The following is a 14,928-nucleotide window of genomic DNA, read 5'->3' as shown; positions in this document are numbered from 1 at the left end:
CTGACCTAGAACGTCAGGGGGTTAAGTGAGGCACGAAAGCCCGTCTTGTACACACCTATCTCACAAGACACCAAATAGATATTTGCTTCTTGCAGGAACTCTATCTTACGCTCTCAAATGCGTCCCGCCTGAGCACTGTGTGGTGCACTGAAACACATACATCCTACTACTCAAACTATGCCCGTACTACAGCTATACTCATCCGGAAAAACATTCCATGGAAACTTACACAGGTGAAATTGGACCCAGAAGTTCGATTCGTTCTCATATCCGGCATCCTACATCAGCACCCAATAACACTTGTGTGCATATACAAACCCTACACATGGTTACTTTAGGACTGGGAGTGATAATATGAGGGGGCGATTTCAATGTTATTTTGAACCCAGACATGGACAGATCCAGTACCTCTCACCACCCACACCCCAAGGCTGCGTCACAGCTACACACACTGATAGAAGACAAGACCTGACTGACGCTTAGCACTTTTCACATAGTACTAGTAGAGAAGGCACATGCACCACATCAGCGAACGGGGCTTGATCATGCATAGATTACCGGCTCATCATGAAAGAAGCGCCGACATGGACGACAAATGCCTCGCTACTACCTCAAACACTATCAGACCATCCCCTGGTGCTTCTGGAACTAGTGATGTCCCGCACGCCTTCTCCTGGTGATTACCAGCTGGAGTTCTAAGAGACGAGGTGTTTCGGTCCGAAATGTGAACCACCATTGTTTTTTTTGTTTTTTTAAACCTTTATTTGGAGATAAGCAAGGAAAAAGGAAGTGCATACATGATACATACAGTCATAAATGGCTATTACAGTAGAACGACATACTCAAAAGAGTCCCGAGTACAGAGTGGCATAGCAATCAATATATATATAGCAATATTTAAATTCACATAGCATGTAGGAGAGTGATGATCCAGGACGCACAGGTAAACTGATGAGATGATACAGTATGGGCATGTTCTGTTAGCGCAAAATAAAACAAAGGAGAAACAGAAAGAAGGGCTAAAACCTGACAGGAGTTCGATCTCCACCTCTACCATCTGAGTGACATACAAGGAAATACAGCCCCCTTGATCTCGCAGAAAGAGGATGCAATTCAGCCCCCCCCCCAATACCTGAGGACCAGCAAATGTAGAATGATATCCCAACCCGCCGTGCTGCAGTTAACCAACCCCTACTCGGTCCTCATGTTCAGAATCAGAGTCCTGCACAGCTCTAGTTAGGAGGTACACCTGAAGCGGGCTCCAAAAGTCTTTGGGTCTGCACCTCACGGGCATCAATTCAGAATAGACATTATATTGGTCCTGACAGTATATGAGGTCGTTCAACCAATCCTGGAAGCGCGGTACCCTGCCACGACCCCAGCAGCAAGCAACCCTACGCTTAGCCAGAAGCAGGGCCACGTCAACAAATCTACGATGAGAGGCAGGCACGTCCTTAGAATAACCCAGCAACATCACCAAGGGGTCAAACGCCACTCCATCCTCCGCCATAACCTGCAGGGCCACATGGACCTGAGTCCAGTATTCCAGTACCCCCGCACAACTCCAAGCCAAATGCAGAAAGTCAGCACCTTCTGCTCGACACCTAGCGCATCTGTCATCCTCCGCTAAATGAAACCGAAGTTTCCTCGCCGGGGTGTAATATTACCTCTGGACAAATTTGTAATGGATGATTTTCAGGCGACAACTGGAAGAAACATTGGCCGTAAGTCCACAGCAATACTTCCACTGCTCGTCCGTAATAGGGGCTCCCAGCTCAGCAACCCACTGCTCACGCACCCGATTGGACGGGACAGAGCGCTGTCGGCGAATAGCACCGTATAATTTCGACACCAGGTGACGCCCATCTGAAACCAACAGGACATGGAGGGGGAGGGTGACCTCCGGCTCCGAAGGGAAATCCGGTAACAAGGAACGCATGCCCTGCCTCAGACGAACATAATAAAACAGCTCCAAAGGGGAGCAGGCAGCAGCTCCAAAAAAATTAGCCTGGGTACGGAAGGCACCTTCATGAAACACGTCACCCCACGTAAGAATACCGAGCCGCCTACACAATCGTTGAAACCCCGTTTCCAGCAACAGAGACAAATCAGGATGATAGGATAGAGGCAGGGCCGGCGAATAAAGAAAGGAGACGCCCAGCAGTCGTGCTACCCGTTTCCAGGCATCCACCGTGCATGTCACCGTCGTTTGAGGCGTATCCACATCTGACACCTTGCCCAATACTAACCCCTCCAGTGGGAGCGGATGGGCAACCCAATGTTCAGCCGCTATCTGGGGCATAAACGGCGTGGGGCGCATCCAGTGATAAGCGTAATGCGTTTGAGCGCTAAGATAGTAAAGCTCAAATTCAGGGACGTCAAATCCTCCATCAGAATAGGGTAGTGTAAGGGTAGCCCAAGCCACCCGCGGCTGTTTGCCCCCCCAAAACAATCGTATGAGCTCAGAGCGAAGTCTGCGAAAAAAATAAGCACCAGGATGATATGGAAGGTTTTGAAAGAGGTACAGAAAGCGGGGCAAAACTACCATCTTGATAAGGGACGCCCGACCGGCCATGGAGAGAGGCAAGGACATCCATCTAGTGACGTCATCTGCTAATTTAGTAATAGCCACACCATAATTAAGCCTGATCGTTTCTTCTCTGTCCAATGACACAACAATGCCGAGGTACCGCAGCTCAGAATCGCACCATTCCAAAGGGTAATCAAGAGGAAACCTAACCCCAGCCGCAGTAAGGGGGAAGAGTTGGGATTTCCGCCAGTTGATATGGACACCGGAGACGCCCCCAAAAGCAACCAACTCTCGCAAGAGCGCATTAAGGTTGTTTTCAGGATCTTTCACATAAAGCGTGACATCGTCCGCGTACAAAGAGATCCCGACCTGACGCTGAAGACAATTGAAGGCGCTCTGCTGGTGTAGCTGACGAATCCTGCAGGCCAGAGGCTCAATGGCAATGGCAAATAGGAGGGGCGAGAGGGGGCATCCCTGACGAGTCCCCCTTGTAAGAGGGAACGGGGGGGATAGCACCCCATTCACCACCACCCTCGCCATCGGATCAGTATATAAGAGCTTAACCCATGAAATAAAGATCCGAGGAAAGCCCATCCGACAAAGTACATCAATAAGATAGCCCCACTCAACGGAGTCGAACGCCTTAGTGGCATCAAGGAAGATGGCGGCGACCGGGATATCTGGAGCAATGGTCGAAATAAGGGAAAACAAGGTGCGAAGATTGTGGGAGGTAGCACGACCAGGCACAAACCCCGACTGATCGGGCAGAACAATAACAGGCATGAGCTCAGCGAGTCTCACCGCCAGGACCTTCGCGAGTATTTTGACATCGCAATTGAGCAATGAGAGGGGCCTATAGGAACCCACATCCAACGGATCCTTTCCCGGCTTGAGCAGCGACGTAATAGCGACCTCCCGCATGGAACACGGCAGTCGCCCCTCCTCCAGGGACTCCTCAAAAACCTCGCGGAGAACGGGGGCCATAATGTCCACATAACACTTATAGAATTCAGCAGGAAGGCCATCCAGACCAGCGGCCTTCCCATTATTCAAAGACATGATGGCATTCCTGACCTCCTCCACCTCCAGGGGCCTACCTAAGAACGCCCGATGATCATCCGACAACCAACAAAGTGCCAACTCATCAAGAAATCCGCCATATCGTGTCTCACCAGTCTGCTGTGTTGTGTAAAGGTGTGCGTAATGGTCAATAAAGGTACGCTGAATCTCCGCAGTGTCCCGACAGCGAGTGCCATCCGGCAAAACCAATTCCAGCACGTCCGACCCATGCCTTGGATGTCTAGTAAGGGCAGCAAGGACTTTACCGGGCCGCTCCCCCTCACAGTACCTCCTCGCCGTCCAATACTTCCCCCTATGTTTAGCCTCCCTGGCGGCCTCCTCTTCATACTCGGAGAGCTTGGTACGGAACTGGCTCAAAAGACCGGGATCCGAGTCAGCCTGCATCCTGCGTTCTAAGTCACGCAAGTCACCCTCCAAGCCCCCGAGAGTCCGAACAATCAATTTAAGCATTCCACAACTTTTAGAGATAGTGACTCCCCGGATCGTAACCTTGAACGCCTCCTATATAACCTCGACACTGTCGACAGAACCCCTTTTTCTGGGGAAGAACGCCTCCACCTCCTCGCCAAGCTCCTCCCTGAACACAGGGTCAAGCAAGGCAGTCGGAAAAAGGCGCCAAGGCGGGCGCGGCCTGTGCAGTCCGGGAACAGATAAAACAACCTTCACCGGGCAGTGATCAGAATACGTACGAGCAAGATGCATAGCCTCCCGCAGGCCAGCCACCAACCCCCTAGAGAGAAACACATAGTCCAGCCTCGCCCATGAGCGCGCATGTGCAGTGTAATGAGTGCCCTCCTTAGTGGCAGGGTGAGAGTACCTCCAGCTGTCAATCAGCCCAGTCTCCTCTACAACCCCACGCAGAACTTCTCTAGCTTGCACATTATACTGCGGACTCCCGTCCGATCTATCCAACTGGGCATGAAGTGCAAAATTGAAACCCCCCCACACACACAATGTAAGTGGCATCTACAGCAAGCACATGGCCCCACAATGTAATGAAAAAGGTTGGCGTATCAACATTGGGAGCATAGCAATTAACAAACAGCACAGTGATCTGCCCAAGCCGCCCCCACAGTAGCACATAGCGCCCCTCAGGGTCTCCCATGGATCCCAGTTCTTGAAATGCAAGCGATCTTTTAACAAGGATAACAACCCCGCGAGCATAAGAGGAGTATGAAGCAAACATCCTGGCCGCAGCCCACCTCCCACCAAAGCTGGGGGAAGGTCCGGGTCGCAGATGCGTCTCCTGGAGGAGGGCAACATGAATAGCATGCCTGTCCAAATACTGGAACACATTACGACATTTCCTGGCATCATTAAGACCCCGTACATTCCAGGACAAAATTGATATCTTGTCTATTATGACAGTCGACATTAGCCATATTCAGGGCCCCACAGGACCCAATGAGCAAGGGCGGAACGTCCGACTCCCAGCAGCAGCCAGCAGCAGGACACCAACCCAGGACGCAGTCGTCCCACCACATACACTCCACACACATCCCAGCCATCTCCAAACCAAGCAACCAGAACCTCAACAACTCCCCCCCAGCTGCACCATCCGTGCAACAGGCACCCAGGAAACACATCGCGCAGCACGCAGCAAACACAGCTCATCCGGCCCACAACCCGCACACGCGTTCCTCGTGTAGCGTGCTCACAACCACGCGGTCGCCAAAGATGGCGGCCGTTTCTCTCAGGCTCACAACGGACGAAGGCAAGGGCCCCAGGACCAATGCCGCCCAAAATAAAAATGGACCAGCCGAAGCAGCGGGCTCGGAGCCGCGCCTGTACACACAGACAGCAATAGCAATCCACGCAAAGACCCATAAGGCCTGGGCGAGCACGTGTCGTCAGCATCATCCCCACCCCACCCACCCACCTAATGCCACCCCAACTATCAGGCCATGCACCCCCCCCCGTTCCCCAACACACATCCAGTCAACCAACAAAGGACTAGAGTCCAAACCAAAGGTACAAGTGGGGTACACCCTCCGGGGAGCCCTCTAGAGGTGCACGACACCACTCCCACACACCACGCCAGTGTCCGAGCCAACGAGTCCCAAATGGCCCCAGGCGCAGCGCGGGGGGGTGGGTGCCCAGAGCGCGAAACCAAATAGCACCATCCTGCGGTTCCATACCGACCCCAAGAAACGCCACCCATACATACAATTGCAAACAGGCAAGGTAAGGCCCCCGCCACAAAAGCGGATGGCAGTTAGGCCTCCAATGCGGTTAAGGAAGTCAATGCAAAAGACATACGTCTATAATGTCTCAATACAAAAAAAGAACAAGGTCACCCCAATCAGGCGACCTCCTCCTCAGCCGCCGAATGTTCACCCTCAGGGTCTCGATCGCCTCCTCGATCTGCAGCCGCTTGATCGCGCTTGAGGCGCTTTGCAAAATCCCCAGCATGCTGTGGGTTAGTGAAAAAGTGTTGCTTAGCCTGGTGCGTCACTCTAAGCTTGGCAGGGTAAAGCAAAGCGTAGTCTACCTGCAGTTCCCGAAGTTTCTTTTTCACCCCCAGGAACTTACGACGCTGGTCCTGCACCATCGGCGTGAAATCGGGGTACATGGTGAAAGACACCCCATCAAAGGAGAGGCACCGATTGGTGCGGGCAGCCTGGAGGGCAGCGTCCCGGTCACAATAGTTTAAAAGACGCGCAATGATGGGGCGCGGTGCGGCTCCAGAGGCCGGCCGAGGCCCCAGTGACCGGTGCGCTCTCTCGACGATGAACTGGGACGAGAAAGCATCCGCACCAATGGCGCCCACCAGGAGTCTCTCCACATAAGTTTCCATCTTTCCAACATTCGTTGACTCCGGCACACCTACAATACGAACGTTATTGCGCCTACTCCTCGCCTCCAACTCCTCATTCTTAGCGGCAATTACCCGCAATATATTATCCATTCTCGCCAGCTGGGTGGTATGAGTGGCAGCCGTGTCGTCGTGGTCCGAGATGCGCTGTTCCGCCGTTGTCAGGCGTTCCTCGTGCACGTCTAGCTTCTGGACCACCGCATCCATGCGCGACGATATTTTGTCCACCTTGTCCACTATCGTGGCAAACCCCTGCCTCATCTCCTGCATCATCTGGTGAAAGTCCGGAGTTGGTGGCTGCGGCACAGTATCAGCGACAGGCGGGGGGGGAGACCGCGAAGTCCCAGCATCCTGGAGCAGTCGCGTTCCCCTCCTAGCCACTCCAGAGTCAAAGGACAACTTAGATTGTTTAGTGTCCGGCTTCCCCATAATAAGGCGCTAGTAGCACAGCGGGGCACCAAAGTCAAGAAGAGTTAGGCTGCAGGCCGGCCCAAGTTCTCGGCCAAACGCCGAAACACGGGGGCACGAGCAGGCATGTACGCCCCGCCACTCCCAGCAAAGAAAAATGGCCGTCTCCGCTCCCAGGCCAAAGGGGTTGCTCTCCAGGCGACCAGACGATGATCCGCTGTGTCTCCGTAAGCAATAGTTCCTGGACAGGCAGATGTAGGAGCCGAGAAATCAGTTCAAGGACAGGGGAGCATTCAGCAGCATGCCCGGCCAGCAAGCAGGCCCGGTGGAGAGAGGTAGAGCAGGGCCTACACCCCACGTGCGAAGCCGCGGGCTAGCGTGAATGATGACGCCGGGCTACGGAACACCCGACCTCCAGAGCGCAAGTCGGGGAAACTTGGAGCCCTCGTAACTTCGGCCAGCAACCTCCGAATGGACCAGGAGTGGGACCGTGGGTGGCCAGTCGGTATCCCAGTAGATCTATAAGGTCAGATCAGGGCGCAGCGATGGTAAGCAGGATCCCTAGGCGGATAATAGCTCCGGGCAGCAGGAGCCTCACGGCAGTGCGGCCATTCTGCAGTGCGCCCTCTAGCGCCCTGTGAACCACCATTGTTGACTATTTTTCAACAAATAAAGGTTTAGTAGACTCCCCATCAGTGCTTCGGGAGGCCTTTAAGGTCGTTATAAGAGGTGTCTGTATTGCAAAACAAACAGGGGTCCTAAATGCCATATGCACAAGACTTATGCGCCTCGAGACAGACCTAAGAGCACTAGAACAAGAATTTTTCCAATCCAATGACCAGGACACTTTGACTCGCATACACGAAAGTCTATCCGAATATAATGAAGAAGCAGAACGAGAACGACACCATTTGGAGCGTAGGACGAAGGCCCGCAGATTTCGAGAGGGTGAGCGACCCACTAGAACGCTGGCTTAAATGCTTAGGCCGTATACAGCAAAGAATTATATTGTTGAATTGGTAGAGGAACACATGGAATATCTCACTAGGCCTACTGATATACTTCATTCATGTCATGGCCACTCGTTATTCCGAACTATACCAAGCCATGTCCCACATCCTCACAGACCAAATTAAAGAATATTTGGAGTCGGTACAACTACTATGGCTTAATGATGCGCGCCTTCAATATTTGGACTCACCGTTTACAGAGGAGGAGGTCCTGCATGTCATCCATATTCTGCCTAACTACAAAGCCCCCGGCCTCGAAGGCCTTACCACATCCTTTTATAAAGAATCTGACACTATACTGATCCCCCACCTTCTGGCCATGTACCAGTCTTCTGCGTACACCAGGAACTGACCTTCATCACTTTGTGAGATGGTCATTGTTCCTATATTGAAACCTGGCAAATCTGCCAATTCATGTGATACCTGTAGACTGATATCGATGATAAACGTGGATAATAAAATTTTGGCAGAACTCATCGCCAACCTCCTATCCCCACTCCTCCTGGACATGATTCGGCCAGATCAGTCGGGCTTTGTGCCCGATTGATCTACCGCACACAACCGTTGCACCTTCTTTGCAGTCATACATGGTGTAGACCAGGTAGTAGTTGCAGCTCTACTTGATGCCACAAAGGCTTTTGATTCCCAAGAGTGGCCTTTGCTATTCCAGCTCTTTCAGCACTTATGGTTAAGTATGCGCTTTTTGAATCTTATCAAACTTCTTTACACCGCCACCTCAGCCAGATTACAGTAAATGGCCTACTCTCCGACCCATTCGCAGTCTCACGTGGCACACGGCAAGGATTCCCCTTGTCCCCACTCCTCTTTGCTATAGCTATGGTACTCATGGCAGCTAAACTACGCTAACACCATGCCCACAGGGCAATTAGATTCCGAGAGCGAGCAATTCTAGTCTCCAGGTTGTACGTGGATGACATCGCACTGTACATCAGAAAACCCCAGGAGAACTTAGATTGTGACATAAGAGAGGTTTTTAAATTCAGGGGAATATCGGGCATAACAATAAATTGGACTAAGTTAGTCATATTCTTTCCCACTGAAGCACACGCAAAAATTATTTTTTCCTTGGGGGGCACACAAACTCTAATGCTTGTATTGAACAAGACGATAAAATGTGGATTGCTTTTAATGTTACTCATTCCGAGGAACTAGTGATGTTCGCATATAAGCTAGAACCCTGAAGGAGTCCTTGTAGAAGGAAATGTGTTGGCTACTGTGGCTACTGTTTATTGGCGTACTTTTTAAAGAAAATAATGAATAAAGAACAATTGTATAAAGACAACTTCTCCATATGTATTAGTTACATGTTGGGTGCTATACTGTTAAAAACACTGCTGTTGCGAACAGGAATGTAAATCTATGCTATATTCAAATGCATTTTATTTGACATAACTACTAAGGGCAGATTTATGATAACTGGCGCATCCCTAGGGATGCGCCAGTTATTTCGCGCCTCTGCTCCGCCACCCATGGTGCGCCGCATTTACAATGCGGCGCACCATGGGGCAAAAACGGCACAGATGCGTGACGCATCTGTGCCGTAAAAGCGGCGCATTGCTGGAGTTGCGTCGCAAGCGCGACGCAGCTCCAGCAAGGCTCGGGGGTGCCCCATCTTTACAATGCTGCGTCAAGACCTACGCCTGCTTCAAGCAGGCGTAGGGTTTTGACGCAGCATTGGCCTGAAAGTGACTGAGTGAAATCTTATAGATTTCACTCATTCACTTTTGCGAGGCGCACCTGCCCCGGAACGCCCACCCTGCGCCGGAACGCCCACAAGCGGCGCAGGGCTTTACAACGTGACGCATCTGCCTAGATGCGTCACGTTGCAAATCGGTCGTAGGGATGCGCCACGTTTACGCCGCAGTTGCGTGACGCAAACGTGGCGCATTCCCAACATAAATCTGCCCCTAAGTTTGAGTGCTGAGCCACTAATAATTAATTTGTTTTGGAAATTGTTTTCCATTGGACCCTTACATTTTCACCTTAAGAGAGGGAATCCTCGTTTTTTTTAAGGTTTGCAGTTCTTTAGAGATTGTGCTGATTTTGTTAATATGATTTATATGTAACTAGGACAATTTCAAATAAGAAGACAATAAGGATACCCAACACAAATAATTATTTGGTCTTTATTCCTTCCTTATAGTTACAGCTAGTTAATGTTATTTCTATTGCAGCAATCCTTAGACAAAACCACATTTCATTTCTGCACAAGAAAATATTTAATTAAATTGTGAAAATTTCCAAATTTACCTTTTTTCACAGGTGAAATCCTCATGGAATGATCAAACATTTACTGATGATGACTGCCTTGTACCAAAAGAAAATCAGGACAGCACTGAGCAAATAAGCGTTGGGGGACCATCGGTGAACATGGGATGTGCCAACATCTTGAAGAAAAGGGGCAGTCTTAAGGCATATCATGAATACAGTACTAATAATGAACAATCGCCAGTCGAGAAAAATAGTTATGTAGGTGAACATCCCAAACAAGACATCAAAATAATCCTAAGTGTGCAAAATGGCAGCAGTGTCCCAGTACTAAATGGACCGCAAGGGCAAACAGTGAACACGTGTGACAAAACCTCTCATTTCAATGCTAGGGCATATAACCCAGATTCTACAGCGGTTGTCCCTTACTTCAATGGAACACCTAGATCATCTTCACTGTATCAAGATGGTTCCGAAGAATATAGTCAAATCAGAGTAAAATTCCGAACGCCTAGTATACTGAATGAAACCAATCTTGAAAATGAGCCCAGAAAGAAAGATTTGAATGAAAAGCAGCATAAACTTGAATGCAGTGTTTTGTTGAACGACAAGTCAACAAGTTTAAAGTATAACTGGATTTCAGGTCAGAAAAAACAAAGTCCTCTATCTCCTCTACCAGCTTCTGTGCATGAAGGGAGAGTAGTTCACCTCTCGGAAACAAATTCAGTCCTCCCTTTGAGTGAAATCAATGTGCCTGCTCAAAAATTACCATCTCAGTTCAAATTAACTGTGGAAGCTCCTTCTGCTAAAGAAAGTATGGTGTCTCTGTATGAAGCAAGCTCACCTCAGTATTATAACGTAAGCAAAGCTTCAGAGAAAACAGGATGTGTGTTGGTACCTCTTGAAGCGTGTGCTGACATTTTGCTCCCAATTCAAGGCTCACCTTCACATCTCACAACTCAGAAAACAAACAATACTCCTTCTGATAAAGAATATGCTGTTGCCCCACATGAAGCCATTTTGCGTTCTTCACCCTTGAACAATTCAACTCCTCAACAAGATTTATGCAATAGCCTTCTGCACACTGATTATTCACTTTGTAGTAGTATTATTGAACACACTCTCAAGGAGTCTAGCAGTGAACCTACTTGTCCTGAACAATTACAGAAGATGATTGAAACTAAAACAGATTTTCAACCTCAAAACCTAAAAGGCGTTCATTCTTTCATCAAAGGAAACGTTGCCTTGTGGGATATGACAAATGCAACTTTAAAGCAAACTGTGTCCTCAGATGCAGCTGAGACTGCCAGTAACACAGATAGATTAAGCTGTAGTGAAAAATGTTGGAGTGGGCAAAAATGTAGTCCGAATGAATTGCGTACCAGTAGCTTTTTGAGATCAAGAAACCAAACCGAGCCTAACTCATCTATTGACTTCATTCAACTTGGTAAAGGTGGTACCAGAGAACTGAGCTTTCAACAGGCTGCCAAGTCAGCAAATTCTTTTTTCAAGCCACATAATTTAGATTTAGTAGATGTACCCACAATTCACACAGAGCAATATGTAAGTCCATTTGAATCAAATTGCCCTCTGTCATCTCAGCATGACTCTATAAACGCAGAGCCTAAGATTTCTGAAATGATGTTGAAAGATCCTCAAGACTCAGTTAAAGAAACATCTTTGATTAGTGACAAAACACATAGATCGCTTGACTGTTCATTGTCCATCTCAGAAGCCACTGTTTTTGAAGCTAATGTGAATAGTAATTCTGACTTGGCAAATACTCCAAAAGTTGGGTGGATGACATGTGGTGCAGCTGTAGAAAAAAGATTACTGCCATGTTCAAAGAGGAAAAAAGAATTTGAAAAATCTAAGGATAAAAATTATATTCCAGAAATTCAGCCTCATGAAAAAGACACATTTGAAACTTTGACAGATGCTGCAGACTCTTCAACAATTGAACCTTGTGTTAAAAGAAATAAAAAACGAAAATACTGCCATCCAGAGTTCCACCAAGCAGATGATCAAACATGTGGTAAGAATTCAAAAACACAACTGATTTTTATCTAGCCAAATGTATTTCATAGAACTTTGGTTCTACGTGCATTTAATACTTCAATAGTGCAGCCATGCATATATCATATATTTTATTGATGCTTTCAACATTACAAAAACTTTCTTAATTCCTCCTGTTTACCCTTTCCACTTGAGAGCTCAACAGGAGTAGTTTAGCATAGTCACAATGTCTGCCTATTTCCAAGATCCTGGAAAAGGTTGTGAAAGATAATTTCTGGCTCTTTATTTGATTGATGGCTTTAAGTATTTAGCCTGCTGCGGGGTAACAAAGTGAATTTTCTTTGCTATTTACTTGGCTACTGGCTAAATACTAGACATTATTACTATTTGACCGGCCGTCACTTGTGCCGTCTATTGTGTTTACTTAGAATACTGTAGTTTCTCACTTGGGTCTAATTTTACACGTGGTCACTTGACTACCATTGAAAGACGGGAAAAACGAACCCGCTTTCTTTTCACCTTTCAGATTCAATAAGTGACATAAGAGTTATCCGCTCGATATCGTCCTCTACATTTTTTGCTTCCGTACGGGGACAGATTTGAGCCCGAACGGAAGTACTCAATACTGACAGTGATGTTGAGACACCTGGAACCGGAGGAATTTGCGATGCTTCACTGAAACAGGAACATGAAAGTAAGCGTCCTGCAGGTCGATGGCACACATCCAGTCCCCCTGGTGAAGATGTGGGAATATCTGGTGCAGGGCTAGCATCCGAAATTTCTCTTTCCTTATAAACCTGTTCAGCAGACGCAGGTCGAGAATAAGTCTGTGCTCTTTGGCTACGCTAGGTTTTGGACCAGGAAGTACCGTGAGTGTACCCCTTGGTTTCGTTGGAGAAGAGGGACCTGGCTTTCTTGGAGAGAAGGGTATACACCTCGCCTTGTAACAGTAGCTTGTGTTGTTGTGGAAGGCACTTCAATTGTGGAGGAACTTGAGGGGGAGGGGACTTGAACCTCATTAAGTAACCATGCTGCACAATATTCAGCACCCATCTGTCTCTTGTAATGGTTTCCCACTCTTCCAGGTGAAAAACAATACTCCCTACTATCAGAGTGGCGAATGGGTGCGGACGAACCAATGCCTCACTGCTTTGGAGGCTGCTTGGAGGATGGCTGTTGTTGTTTGTTGTTCCTCCTTCCCATACTAGAATGCTTCTGTTGGAATTGAGACCTCTGCTGGTTTTGGGAGGACCATTGAGGGGTTCGAACCCTCTGCTGGAAGGGGCGCTTGTCGTATTTGCGAAACTCCTTCCGCTTCTCCAGTCCAACTCGGTCTTCATTTTTGTCATCTCCTCATCAGTGTGAGATCCGAATAAGGAGGATCTGTTAAAAGGCAGATTGAGGATCCTTCTCTGGGCGTTCGGTTTATGGCCTGTGAGGCGCAACGATGCTGAGCGCCGCGAGCAGATGCCCTGTGCATAGCCATGCGCTGCAAGGTCTGAGGCGTCTGCAGCAGCGCTGATGACCTGGTTTGCTACTAAACCACCCTTCTGCAGGATCTCTTAAAAGTTCTGCCGATCTTTTTTTGGGCAGTTTGTCAGTAAACCGAACCAGAGAGTCCCAAAGAGACCTATCGTAGCGCCCTAGAAGGGCTGAGGCATTTGCTATTTTCATGGATGATGCAGATGTGCTACACATCTTCCTGCCACTAGAGTCCATTTGCTTGCTGTCCTTTTCTGGAGGAACTGAAGCTGACGAGGCAGTGGAATGTGCTTTCCTGGCAGTTGCCACAATGACTGATTACGCCGGAGGATCAGCCCTAAGGAACACTGGGTCTTGGTCAGGAGCCATGTACTTCTTTGCGATCCTTGACGGAACTGACCCCACTGTGGCAGGGGTGAGGAACGTGGCCATAGCTGGTTCTAGAAAGCCGGGCCCAGAGGTAGCAGAGGTCTGGGAGCTGTACGATGGTGCAATGTCTCAAAAATGACTGACGTCGGGACCACAGGAGTATACAAACTGATATTCAGTTTCTTAGCTCCTCTGCAAAGCACATCAAAAAAAGCTCCAATATCATCGATGTGAGACACCCTTGAAGGTGGAGTAGATGACAGGGTTGGTGAGTAGTCTTGCACAGAGACCTAGTAGAAGAAGATCAGGTGGATCATCTTCTCGTCTCTTCTTGTGTGTAGGTTTGTGGCGCAAGCTGTGACGACCCCTTGACCGTGTTTAGCGTGTGGAAGGCGAAATTGGTGGTTTGTCAGGAGCGCCTCTCTCAGGATCTCTTGAGGTTCTAGAGGGAGAATATGTCTGCGAGTAGTCTGAGCCCGGACTTCTGCGGTCAACTGCCCCTCTGACATCCTTCAGCAATCGTGGCAACAGCCCGAAAGCCTGCTTTTCGCCAGCTCTTGGAGATCTCTCTGGAAAAATCTGACCAATATTCAGCCCTAGGGATGATGAAGGGGCTCTTGATGTCAATCGGGATCTCGACGTCGATCTGATCTGGACCTCTTCAATGACCGTTGCAGTGTTGTCCCTTGACGTTGAACGCCTCGCCATCGATAAGGTTTGAGTCCCCTTTGACGTCGATCTATGCGGTGATCTGCTGTGATAACGTCGTCCTGTCTTCGACATAGGTCACGAAGTCGACCGCTCGGGATGATGGGGGGGACCTCGACCTCACATGGCGTCTTGCTGACGTTGAATGAGGTGACCTCAACGACGTTCTCGACCTCGACAGTCTGTCCACTCGCGACAGGTCTTCACCGGCGAATCTCGACGCTGACTCTCTTGAGGGTGGCGGAGAGTGCTTCGACGGAAGCCTCGACGTCGACGGGGCA

This window comes from Lissotriton vulgaris, chromosome 3_1, assembly GCF_964263255.1.
Source record: "Lissotriton vulgaris chromosome 3_1, aLisVul1.2, whole genome shotgun sequence".
Classification (NCBI taxonomy): Eukaryota; Metazoa; Chordata; class Amphibia; order Caudata; family Salamandridae; genus Lissotriton; species Lissotriton vulgaris.
This window is presented reverse-complemented; position numbering follows the sequence as displayed.